A 12193-nucleotide genomic window follows, 5' to 3' on the forward strand; every position below is an offset into this window, starting at 1 on the left:
CAACGGTATGGTGGGATGCATTCCAGGAGTGACTGTGAAGAAATGGTGGAATGGTTAGAGGAGGAAGGAGGAAAGTGACTTCATGAATGAGTAAGGAGAAAAGTGACACCATGAAACCATGACAAATTTGCTCCTGAAAGCATGCAAAAACATTTCAGTGCCCAGTGGAGAATGACCAAGAGTGAAATGTAGTAGTTCATGGGTGATGAGAACTTTTTTTATAAGCATGTAAAGTGAAAATACCTGGGAATGATATAGAAAAATACTACGGTGAATTAGTAGTGGATTGAAAGTATGGTAAATGCATGCTGACAATTATACACATTTCAATATATGAAATAAAGTATGACTTTGCTGCCAAGATGAGAGAAAATGTAATGTTACATTAGAAAAATGTAATGAATGATACAGTTAGTTTATGTGTATGGTGATGAGTAACAATAAAACTATCCTCATTATCCAATCTTTTGAGACAACTGAGTCTTGATGATGTTGTGGTCTTTCCAGCTTCATTCACAGCCTCAAATAAATATTATCCTTCGTGCTTCTCCTTGACAATTTTTATGATTGTAAGTATGTATGTGTCTTGTTCTTTTGAACACCTGAACTCTTTGCCTGATTTAATTATTTGTCCATTGAAAATCCAATTAGCTTTTGTAACATACTTTACTGTCACATTGTATGTAACCTTACAATGCTCCTCTGTGGCAATGTCCTCCAGGAAGGTTTCAATAACGGGATAATCTTTTAACTTTTCTGGAGGCTCATATTTTCTGACCTCTTCTGAAATAAATTCCTCCCTGTGTTCTGTTTGGATGAGTACATCTAAAGACTGTTCAGTTGGAATGGATGTCATGGGCATATCGGTGGTGATATCAGCCATACCTACGTCTCTCTCATAACCTTTTACAGTCATAGTTCTAACCTCCTGTCTAGCCACCTGTACTGACTGTTCAAACTCAGCATGTGAGTCTGTAGTAACTTTCATTACTTGAGCACCCAATTTGGATTGAGTTACTTTGGCCTCTTGCACCACACTACGTTCCTCAGCGGTTGCGGTTTCAAGTGTAGCCCGAGATTCGGTCTTTGGTGCAGCAGCATGAGCTTTAGGTGTTGTGAAATCAACTAGACTCTCTGCTACTTTGACAGTCTCCACTACCGATGACAGCATTTCTTTGGAGGCTGCACCGCTAACCTGTAGTCTTTGGAGCTTGTCGATTTGCATTGTGCCGGGTTGGTCAGATGTAAGAACATGCTGCTCGCGATAGACAATTGAGTAGAAAGCTGCCTGGAGTTCAGTCCTTAGATCTGCAGTCTGGGGGTATTGACCTTCAAAAGCAAGTGTTATTTCCATAGGGGCACCTGGTGTTGTGATAAGATAAGTGAACATTGCATTCTTCGGTTCCTTGCGTACCTTCACTTCCTGTACCTCAGTAGCCTCTAAACTTCCAACAACATCTGCTAGTATAAGTTGCTGATCAAGAGCTACAGCAGACTGAAGTGCCTCTTTCAACTGACGTCTGATGTCCAAACTTGTTGGTTTTGGAATCTGAATAACAAATGTGAGCTCCTTTGGAAGAGTTCGACTTTCTCCAGACTCTGAGATGAAAACAGTCATTTTGGGCTGAGTTTTAACAATAACTGTTGTCGACTCTGATTTGGTTATTTGTTGGGACATTTCACTGATCAATATACACTTTTCATCCATCGTTATTGACTGTCTAACAGACTGTCCTTCCTGTATATGGATGGCAAAATCTTGCTCTGTAGCTTCCAGAAGTGCACTACTCTCAGTTGCGATCACCTTCTCCTCTTTTTGTATGGGCTCAGTTGGTACTTTAGGCTCTATTTTGGTTTTGCATGTACATTTGTCAACAGCTGTCAAACTCTCAGTATGTCCCTCCTCTAACACTTGACTATCTGCCACACTTGCATGATGTTCCAACAATCTTCCTTTTGGATTAATGCATGGTGCTGTTTGACATCACTAGTAAATGGTGTTTCTTTGGGTAGCTGCATGGGCTGTGAAGGGACCTGAAGAATGTTCTGTGGTCTGGGTTCTGTTCTAAGCTCTGACTGAACTCCTGTCATGAACACATCAAGATCTTTGGAATAATCTGCGCTAAGCTCCCTTTTTTCCTCTGAGGTTGCTGCATGTTTTCTGGCTTTCTCCTGCTTCTGTGTTGCTGTCTGTTGGTCTGGATTTTCAATGGTAAAAATGCCCTCTTTCGTTAAGGCACCTTCTGGATGAACTGACTGAAGATGTAATGGGGTAGAGGCTTGTTTTTGAGGCTGAATGGTCATTGTGTCTCTCTTGGCTTCAAACTCAGTGGTATCCTCACAAGTTACAGATCTCTGTTCATTGTGGATTACTGTGTGTAAAAGAGTAGGGCTGGCACCTGCTTGTTCTACAGCTGGTTTCTCATAAGTAAATGGTTCCTTGGATGGTAGGATATCCTGATCTCTGATCATCTGCAAATGCAGTACCTGTTCACCTTCTACCTGAGAATATATTGAGATAGCACTTTCTAAACTCTGCACTTGTTCTGTGTGTTCCGCTTGTAACATCTGCTTCTCCTCAGCTGTCAGTGCAGATTTCATAATGTAATCCTTACTAAGGAGAGCATTCTCTGCGTCCGGTCTCTGCATGGTCAATTTAGTCTCTTTTGATAATGTTTGTTTAGTCTCCGAAACTGAGGCGAGAATTGGTTTAAGCAATTCTTTTGTCACTGAAGATTGAAGAGCAGAATCAGCAGAGGGCACATCTGTTGTATGTCCCAAAGGAATCATCAGTTTTTCAGTTGACATAGCGGAGTACAATATCTTAACGCCTTCTTTGACTTTATAACTTTTCTCCTCCTGTGGCTTGGGAATTTATTTTAAAATTGACAGTTGGGATTCAACTTGATGACTACTGACAAGATGTTTTGGCTCGGAGGTTGGCTTTACTTTATCTGTCTTCCTGTCACCTGACATCTCTGTGCTTACTCTCACCAAGGTGGTTATCTCCTCAGAAGTGGCAGACATTAATTTTGAACGCTTCCCATTTGAAGACAGAAACTCTATGACTTCTAGGCTTTGGATACGGTCACAGTGCTGCTCTGTGAGCTTTGGGCTCTCCTGAACAGGAGATGAATGAAAGGCAGCCGTACGGAGATGTTTTGTAGGAACTACTGAAACTTGAGGTGGAAGGGTGACACCCACAGACACACTCTCTTGTACCTCATGTGACTGCAGAACTGCAGCCTGGTGGGTGATCCTCTCTCTTTGGGCAGTAGCCACAGAGATATCCAACTCTCTAAAGGTCTTTACTTGCTCACTGGAAACAACCTGGCTGTCCTCTGTGCCAATGGTGTATACCATCTGATGTCCTGCCTGAATGCTGGCCCTGGCCACTCCAGGAAGTTTGACCATGTACAAGCGAGACTCTGTAGCTTGTTCAGCTGTCATGGATACTTTATAACCTTTTTGAACAACCATGTGTTCCTTATGCTGAGATACAGAGACAGACTCTTTGAACACAATTAGCTCAGCACCACAAGAGGCCTCCCCAGACGGGTTGGAAGCCTTACATGTATAGGGACCACTGTCCTGCTGTTGGATGCCCTTCATGTTGATGAAGCCAGAGCCATCTGGGTTGTTCACTATAATGCAGTACTTACCACACTGAATTTGACGAGCACTTTTAAACCACTGCACATCTGGCATTGGATCACCAGTTACTTTATACTTAAAGTAAGTCTCACCTCCCTCTTGGCATTTTATAAGTTTGATTTGGCTAGTGAAATTAGGTGGTTGGCCAGTGGCTTTGAACATTTTGTCAACCCATTGCTCAGCTGTAGTTAAAGCTATCTTTCTCACCTCCAGGTAAGTAGTACAGGTTGTCTGGCCAAATATATTGCTAGCTGTACAAGAGTACTCACCTTCATACTTTGTTTTTACCTCAGATAAGGTAGAGTATCTTATGATAAGCTGTAGACCACACTATTTACCAAGAGAGTTTTCATCTATATTTTTCATAGCTGTCTATTTACCACCACAAACCAATGCTGGCATTAAGATTGCACTGAATGAGTTGTACAAGGCCATTAATCAACAGGAAAACACTCATCCAGATGCAGCGCTCCTAGTGGCCGGGGACTTTAATGCAGGGAAACTTAAATCCGTTCTACCTAATTTCTACCAGCATGTTAAATGTGCAACCAGAGGGGAAAAAACTCTAGACCACCTTTACTCCACACACAGAGACGCATACAAAGCTCTCCCTCGCCCTCCATTTGGCAAATCTGACCATAACTCTATCCTCCTGATTCCTGCTTATAAGCAAAAACTAAAGCAGGAAGCACCAGTGACTCGGTTAATAAAAAAGTGGTCAGATGACGCAGATGCTAAGCTACAGGACTGTTTTGCTAGCACAGACTGGAACATGTTCCGGGATTCTTCAGACAGCATTGAGGAGTACACCACATCAGTCACTGGCTTCATCAATAAGTGCATCGATGATGTCGTCCCCACAGTGACCGTACGTACATACCCCAACCAGAAGCCATGGATTACAGGAAACATCCGCACTGAGCTAAAGGGTAGAGCTGCCGCCTTCAAGGAACGGGACTCTAACCCGGACGCTTATAAGAAATCCCGCTATGACCTCCGACGAACCATCAAACAGGCAAAGAGTCAATACAGGTCTAAGATTGAATCGTACTACACTGGCTCTGACGCTCGTCGGATGTGGCAGGGCTTGAAAACTATTACAGACTACAAAGGGAAGCACAGCCGCGAGCTGCCCAGTGACACAAGCCTACCAGACGAGCTAAACCACTTCTATGCTCGCTTCGAGGCAAGCAACACTGAAGCATGCATGAGAGCACCAGCTGTTCCGGATGACTATGTGATCACGCTCTCCGTAGCCGATGTGAGTAAGACTTTTAAGCAGGTCAACATTCACAAGGCCGCAGGGCCAGATGGATTACCAGGACGTGTACTCCGAGCATGTGCTGACCAACTGTCAAGTGTCTTCACTGACATTTTCAACATGTCCCTGACTGAGTCTGTAATACCAACATGTTTCAAGCAGACCACCATAGTCCCCGTGCCCAAGGACTCTAAGATAACCTGCCTAAATGACTACCGACCCGTAGCACTGACGTCTGTAGCCATGAAGTGCTTTGAAAGGCTGGTCATGGCTCACATCAACACCATTATCCCAGAAACCCTAGACCCACTCCAATTTGCATACCGCCCCAACAGATCCACAGATGATGCAATCTCTATTGCACTCCACACTGCCCTTTCCCACCTGGACAAGAGGAACACCTACGTGAGAATGCTATTCATTGACTACAGCTCAGCATTCAACACCATAGTGCCCTCTAAGCTCATCAATAAGCTAAGGATCCTGGGACTAAACACCTCCCTCTGCAACTGGATCCTGGACTTCCTGACGGGCCGCCCCCAGGTGGTAAGGGTAGGTAACAACACATCTGCCACACTGATCCTCAACACGGGGGCCCCTCAGGGGTGCGTGCTCAGTCCCCTCCTGTACTCTCTGTTCACCCATGACTGCATGGCCAGGCACGACTCCAACACCATCATTAAGTTTGCCGACGACACAACAGTGGTAGGCCTGATCACCGACAACGATGAGACAGCCTATAGGGAGGAGGTCAGAGATCTGGCCGTGTGGTGCCAGGACAACAACCTCTCCCTCAACGTGACCAAGACAAAGGAGATGATTGTGGACTACAGGAAAAAAAAGAGGACTGAGCACGCCCCCATTCTCATCGACGGGGCTGTAGTGGAACAGGTTGAGAGCTTCAAGTTCCTTGGTGTCCACATCACCAACGAACTATCATGGTCCAAACACACCAAGACAGTCGTGAAGAGGGCACGACAAAGCCTATTCCCCCTCAGGAGACTAAAAAGATTTGGCATGGGTCCTCAGATCCTCAAAAAATTCTACAGCTGCACCATCGAGAGCATCCTGACTGGTTGCATCACCGCCTGGTATGGCAACTGCTTGGCCTCCGACCGCAAGGCACTACAGAGGGTAGTGCGTACGGCCCAGTACATCACTGGGGCAAAGCTTCCTGCCATCCAGGACCTCTATACCAGGCGGTGTCAGAGGAAGGCCCTCAAAATTGTCAAAGACTCCAGCCACCCTAGTCATAGACTGTTCTCTCTGCTACCGCACGGCAAGCGGTACCGGAGTGCCAAGTCTAGGTCCAAAAGACTTCTCAACAGCTTCTACCCCCAAGCCATAAGACTCCTGAACAGCTAATCATGGCTACCCGGACTATTTGCACTGCCCCCCCACCCCATCCTTTTTACGCTGCTGCTACTCTGTTAATTATTTATGCATAGTCACTTTAACTCTACCCACATGTACATATTACTTCAACTACCTCAACTAGCCGGTGCCCCCGCACATTGACTCTGCACCGGTACCCCCCTGTATATATAGCCTCCCTACTGTCACTTTATTTTTACTTCTGCTCTTTTTTTTTCTCAACACTTTTTTTTGTTGTTGTTGTTTTATTTTTACTTCTTTTGTTTAGAATAAATGCACTGTTGGTTAAGGGCTGTAAGTAAGCATTTCACTGTAATGTCTGCACCTGTTGTATTCGGCGCATGTGACCAATAAAATTTGATTTGATTTGATTTGAGATATTATTAAGGTGTAGTCATCTTTTTCTTGAATCAATTTGTAAATTGATGAAGAGGTAATGACTTTCCCATTATGAAACCACTGGACATTAGGCTTTGGAAGGCCAGATACTGTGACAGTAAATCTAGCTGCCTCTCCAACATTGACAGCTGCTGGTGAGAGTTGGGTCAAAAAGATTGGCTTTTCTTTTTTCTTCTCTAAAGTACTAGAATAGCTTTTAGACTCTGGCTGGAGCTCAAGTGTCTTTGTTTTGTGAGGTAATTTAAGGCCAGTAGTGTAGAATTCTTGTTCTTCTTCCACTGTCGAGCTAGAATATTCTGTGTAAAAAATAATGAATAAGATTGAGAATTTTTTTCCATAAAAGAAAGGGTTATGCTGGTCAATTGTGTGTCCGCTGCAAAAGCTTAAAGGGTGATATCAAGACAACACCATACAATATTTGACATCAGTATATACACTACCAGTCAAACGTTTGGACACACCTACTCATTCAAGATTTGTTTTCTTCTTTTTTTTTTTACAGTGTAGAATAACAGTGAAGACATCAAAACTATGAAATAACACATCATGTAGTAACAAAAAAGTGTTAAGCAAATCAAAATATATTTTATATTTGAGATTCTTCAAATAGCCACCCTTTGCCTTGATGACAGCTTTGCACACTCTTGGCATTCTCTCAACCAGCTTCATGAGGTAGTCACCTGGAATGAATTTCAATTAAAAGTGAATTTGTGGAATTTCTTTCCTTCTTAATGCGTTTGAGCCAATCAGTTGTGTTGTGACAAGGTAGATAGCCCTATTTGGTAAAAGACCAAGTCCATATTATGGCAAGAACAGCTCAAATAAGCAAAGAGAAACGACAGTCCATCATTACTTTAAGACATGAAGGTCAGTCAATTCGGAAAATTTCAAGAACGTTGAACGTTTCTTCAAGTGCAGTTGCAAAAACCATCAAGTGCTATGATGAAACTGGCTCTCATGAGGACTGACACAGGAATGGAAGACCCAGAGTTACCTCTGCTGCAGAGGATAAGTTCATTAGAGTTACCAGCCTCAGAAATTGCAGCCCAAATAAGTGCTTCACAGAGTTCAAGTAACAGACACATCTCAACATCAACTGTTCAGAGGGGACTCCGTGAATCACGCCTCAGGGTCGAATTGCTGCAAAGAAACCACTACTAAAGGACACCAATAAGAAGAACAGACCTGCTTGGGCCAAGAAACATGAGCAATGGACAGTAGACCGGTGGAAATTTGTCCTTTGATCTGGAGTCCAAATTGGAGATTTTTGGTTCAAACCGTGTCTTTGTGAGACGCAGTGTGGGTGAACGGATGATCTCCGCATGTGTAGTTCCCACCGTAAAGCATGGAGGAGGAGTTGTTATGGTGTGGGGGTGCTTTGCTGGTGACACTATCTGTGAGTTATTTAGAATTCAAGGCACACCATAACCAGCATGGCTACCACAGCATTCTCCAGCGATACGCCATCCCATCTGGTTTGGGCTTAGTGGGACTATCATTTGTTTTTCAACAGGACAATTACCCAACACACCTCCAGGCTGTGTGAGGGCTATTTTACCAAGAATGAGAGTGATGGAGTGCTGCATCAGATGACCTGGCTTCCACAATCCCCCGACCTCAACCCAATTGATATGGTTTGGGATGAGTCGGACGGCAGAGTGAAGGAAAAGCAGCCAACAAGTGCTGAGCATATGTGGGAACTCCTTCAAGACTGTTGGAAAAGTATTCCAGATGAAGCTGATTGAGAGAATGCCAAGAGTGTGCAAAGCTGTCATCAAGGCAAAGGGTTGCTATTTGAAGAATCTCAAATATAAAATATATTTTGATTTGTTTAACACTTTTTTGGTTACTACATGATTCCATATGTGTTATTTCATAGTTTTGATGTCTTCACTATTATTCTACAAAGTTTTTTTTTTTTTTTTTACAAATAAAGACAAACCATTGAATGAGTAGTGCTGTATATACCTCCTTTATTTATACATAAATAAACACTGTTAGAGACAAACTGAAGTGATTTCTGTGCAAATAAATAATTAATTTCAATTACTCCCATTTCCAAATGAATACATTGTTGTATTATTGTATTGAGATCAGTCAAATTGGTAAATCTTTTATAACCCCAAATATATATTATTCATTAAGAATACAATTGCCTCTTAAACATACAGTGAAACATATTTACAGCACTTACAGGTATGTATATAAGTAACCTTTTAAAAAATATGATTTTACAGCCAACCCCAAGGCTTTATTTTGAATGGTGTACTTTTCTATTGCAGTCCTAATGAAACATTTGCTCTACAAAAGTACATTCAATATCAGATTTAAATTGTGTTCGATAAATTGTTTTGTTTTGTACCAGATTGCTTTCGAAATCATTCATTAATCAAAAGATAAATAAAACTAACTAAACTCTGCACATCACTGATTCTAAGCACTACCCCATAAATCATAACATATACAGTATCATGCTAACAACACTGAGTTATCATGGATGCATACGTATTTATATTTTTGACAAGCACCTCTTAACACTACACACTGGGAATTGGATCACCAGTTCTCTCTATTGAGCATGCTTTTAGTTCAGGAGTAGGCTTAATCTGGATCCGAGAAACCAAAGTTTGATGTATTTGTTATATTATCTATGACTATACAGTATATTCAATTATATGATTAATTTGAAATATTTGGCTAATTAAAACATTGGACATTTTGATACAAGATCTTCATTTGGGCCTAACACGAATGGCTTGATAACAATGTTTTGATTACACATGGGTGGTAAGTATTCATACACATTTTGTCACCTTAAATGAAACTATAAGCAATAACTTTTTTTAAACTATTTTGAAAAACAAACATTCCCCTTCACCAAACATGATTATAACATTTATAATAATTATGTTGTGTGAAGTGATTACACACTATACACAATAAATAGGACCTACACTTCATTTCAGAACACTTTTCACATGCACCAAATTATAATGAATAAAAGCTACTTTTCTAACATACAGTAAAAACATTTTAATTGAGTTCAACATCCACATGAAAACAAATCACAAGATTAAAACACTTTCAGCAGTTGTTTCAGTATATCCAGATTTGTTTTGGATAAGGCACTTGTACTCCCCGGCATCTTTTTGGGTGACATTTGTGATGATCAAATTAAAAGGTCCAGATGCTTTCTCTTGGATCATGTACCTAGTGTCTTTGACTGGATCGCCATCTTTGGAACCATTCAGCGGTGGGATGAGGTTTACCATTTACTAAACACTGGAGGACCACTGGAGTTCCTACTGCTGCGGTGACATTTGCCAAAGGAATCATGCATTTTGGTGGAGCTTCAGTAATTTGATACCGGAAACTACACAATTTTGATGACTTTCCTTTGAATTCTATTTTATCATCTTTGGCGGGCTCTGCGAAAACGTCAAAGTTAATACTGACATATTTATCTCCCTGCTCGCTCATCTCATTGTCCGTCAGGGCTATAAGTCTAACAGCCTTTTGTGATTCATCAGCTTCCTGCTCAAATTCAAATTCCAGCTCTACTTCTGATGCTTGCTCACCGTCAAACTGATTGTCAACAACCAAGTCCAACTTTTGAGGCTGGACTTTAGCACTACCAAGAGACACAGCTGTCAATTCTCTCCCTCTTGTTTTTCCTATAAAGCTTTTAGGATTCAACACAAGAAGAGATGCCCTGCAAAGAGTTTCCCCAACCACATTGATGGCCCGGCAGGTGTATATTCCACTATCATGAGCGCTGACGTTCCTGATCTTAAGGAAATGATTATCTCCATCAGACGAGTGCAAGTATTTCTTGTTATCGTGAGGGATCGTCTTGTTACCTTTAAACCATGATACTATGGGAGAGGGAATTCCCATCAGAGAACACTCAAACATTACAGTTGTATTCTCTGGGGTTTCAATATCACAAATTGGGTTGGTGAAGTGAGGTGGCATTTCTGTAACCTCAAAATCTATTTTCAAATCATCCCTTTCATGCGTTACAAAGTCAACTCCACTCTCCTCGTACATACTCGGAAGAACATCGAGTGATATTATCATATTTTTATTGTCAGCGGTGTATTCTGGGATGGTAACTATCTTCACCTGTCTCTCAAACTCTTTAACCTCATTTTCATCCAGCTCCACCTCCAATAGAATCTCCTGAGGGGAGCAAGACCTCGATGAGCCATCGTCTTCCTCAACATCAAACTCCATCACATGCTGATGGGTGACTGACGGTGGTGGGGGCATATATATCTGGCCTCATTGGATATAACTACAACTAGTGCAACGCTTTTTGCCTCCCCTACATAGTTAAACGCTTTGCAAATATATTCACCTTGATCAGCTTTCGTAATGTTCTGAATAACAAGCGAGATATTGTCGCCATCTCTGTCCATTGTAATCCTTTCATCTGCAACAAATTGGGTTTTGTTTCTAAACCACTTCACTTCAGGTGAAGGCAACCCAAACACCTCAGCATAAAACGATAACAAATCATGTTCAACAACTCTCCTTTTGTTGAGAGGTTTGAGGAAAGACGGAGGGATTCCCTGGACTTTTTCCTGTAGTCCTCCAAGGCCAAGGGCACGCTCTGAGAGGAAACTTCCTTAATCTAATCTAAATGCAGGGGGTGTTGTCTCAATGCCCTCATCATCGGGTGACCTCCTTAGCAGGAGAAAATAACCTCTCATTAGAGTCAGTGGATGGTATTTTATGTTCAAGAGGAGAGAAGGCATACTCATTAGGGGTAATATAACCTGCTGGGGTTTCAGGAGTGTGGAAAGATTCTGGAGTTTTCAGGAGCTGCGAAATTTCAGTTGAAGAATCTGGCGTATAGAATGTGGGAACCTATAGAGGTGTCCAGCTACTGCATTAATGCCTGATCAGTAATATCACTAGTATGGCTCAGAGGGGAATGCTTCAAATCTTCTGAAAATGTAGATAATATATGCTGTTCTCTCTCACTTGCCATGTCTGCTTCTGATCTAGATACTTTTGAAACATTATCCTTAGGGCTGTGGGAACCTACAGATTTGTCCAAAGTCTGCATCAATGTCAGGTCAGTAATATCACCAGTATCACTCAGAGGGGACTGCCTCAAATCTTCAGAATTTCCAAATAGTATATGTTGTTCCCATTCACCAACCATTGTTGCTTCTACCTCAGAAGATCTAGTAATAGCCACAGCAGATTGGAAGGACAAATCAGAACTGCTTTCAACCTTTCCGGTCTGGCCTAAAGAACTTATCTTCTCAGATTCACTGACTACCTGCGCGGCATCATAGGAGAATGTGAATTTGTGTTTCATAGGATGAGAACTGCCGTCGTCCTCAGACATCTCTGCGTCTTTTTCAATCATTTTGAATGGGACTGGTGTTGGAGCAGTGATCCTGATCGCGACAGGAGAACAAGAATATTGTGAAGTGTCTGAAGCACGAGGCCTGTGCAAGACAGCCTGAGGCACCTGTAGTAAGGATTTAT

At 42.0% G+C, this 12193-nt stretch overlaps 1 protein-coding gene and 1 pseudogene across 2 annotated transcripts in view; both read right to left on the reverse strand.

Annotated features, from left to right (window-relative positions):
- LOC311128752 (titin-like) overlaps positions 1 to 12193 on the reverse strand; it is a gene marked incomplete at both ends in the record, with an annotated part of 197807 nt that overhangs the window by 137797 nt on the left and 47817 nt on the right.
- Positions 55 to 3708, reverse strand: LOC311128754 (titin-like; annotated as a pseudogene). Its single transcript has 4 exons — positions 3223 to 3708; positions 2989 to 3120; positions 1019 to 2256; positions 55 to 78 (listed from the first exon to the last, which is right to left on the reverse strand). The product of its transcript is annotated as a titin-like (transcript).

This window comes from Coregonus lavaretus (assembly GCF_964263955.1).
Source record: "Coregonus lavaretus genome assembly, chromosome: 5".
Classification (NCBI taxonomy): domain Eukaryota; kingdom Metazoa; phylum Chordata; class Actinopteri; order Salmoniformes; family Salmonidae; genus Coregonus; species Coregonus lavaretus.